The sequence below is a fragment of the Echinops telfairi genome, unplaced genomic scaffold, assembly GCF_000313985.2.
Source record: "Echinops telfairi isolate 266 unplaced genomic scaffold, ASM31398v2 ScPeMD7_11;HRSCAF=52, whole genome shotgun sequence".
Classification (NCBI taxonomy): domain Eukaryota; kingdom Metazoa; phylum Chordata; class Mammalia; order Afrosoricida; family Tenrecidae; genus Echinops; species Echinops telfairi.
The window spans coordinates 15,577,673-15,578,879 of NW_022103908.1; positions in this window are offsets into that span (position 1 = coordinate 15,577,673).

A 1,207-nucleotide genomic window follows, 5' to 3' on the forward strand; every position below is an offset into this window, starting at 1 on the left:
TGTGTTTGTGTCCTTCCCTATTTTTGATAGCCTATGTATTCCCTGTGCCAAAGTTCTCAAGTTGGTCCCAATTCCCTCATTGATGGCCCTTATAGTTTGGGGTTTAATTTCAAGGTATGTGATCCACCTTGAGTTTATTCTTGTGCAAGGAGTGAGATAAGGGTCTTGCTTCATTTTTTTGCAGGTAAATATCCTTTTTTTTCCCAGCACCACTTGTTAAAAAGGGCATCTGCTTCCCATTGGATATTGTTGGGGTCCTTATCAAAGATCAGTTGTCTGTATGCTGATGATTTTATTTCTGGGTTTTCAGTTATTTTCATTGGTCTGAATATCTGTCATTGTACCAATACCATGCAGTTTTGACAACTGTGGCTGTACTGTATGTGCTAAAGTCAGGTAAAGCAAGCCCTCCCACGTGTCCTTCTTCTTAAGGAGTTCTCGCTAATTCTGGGCTTCTTCCCTCTCCATATGAAGTTGGTAATCGGTTTTCCCATTTCTATCGGAATTGCAATAAGCCTATATAGTGCCTTTGCCAGAACTGACATCTTGACTATATTGAGTCTTCCAATCCACGAGCATGGGATATTCTTCCATTTGTTGAGGTCCCTCTTGGTTTCTTGTAATAGTGTTCTGTAGTTTTCCCCATATAGATCTTTTGTCAGGTATATCCCTTGATATTTCAACTTCTGTTTGGCTATTATGAAGGGTACCACGTTTTTTAATCTCCTCCTCTGTGGTCTTATCCGATGCGTATAAGAGTCTGATGGACTTCTGTTTGCTAATCTTATATCCTGCCACTTTGCCAAAGTCCTCTATTGCTTCCAGTACTTGTGGAATTTTGGGATTTTCCAAAAGTTCCTTCCAGCGACAAATACTATTGATTGCTTTTCGTTGCCTTGTGCTGTTAGCTAAAACCTCCAGCACAATATTAAATAAGAATGAGGACAAGGGGTATCCTTGTCAGTGGGATTGTGTTAGTCTTTTCTCCATTGACTAACACGTTGGCTGTTGGTTTTTAATATAATTTGCTTTGTCTTGAGGAATTTTCCTTCCATTCATATCTTCTCAAGTGTCTTAAGCAGGAATTGGTGTTGGATGTGGTAAAATGCTTTTTCTGCATCTATCGATATTATCCTGTAGTTCTTTTAGGCTTTTCATGTCAATGTGATGAATAATATTAATGGTCTTTTGTATGTTGAACCATCCC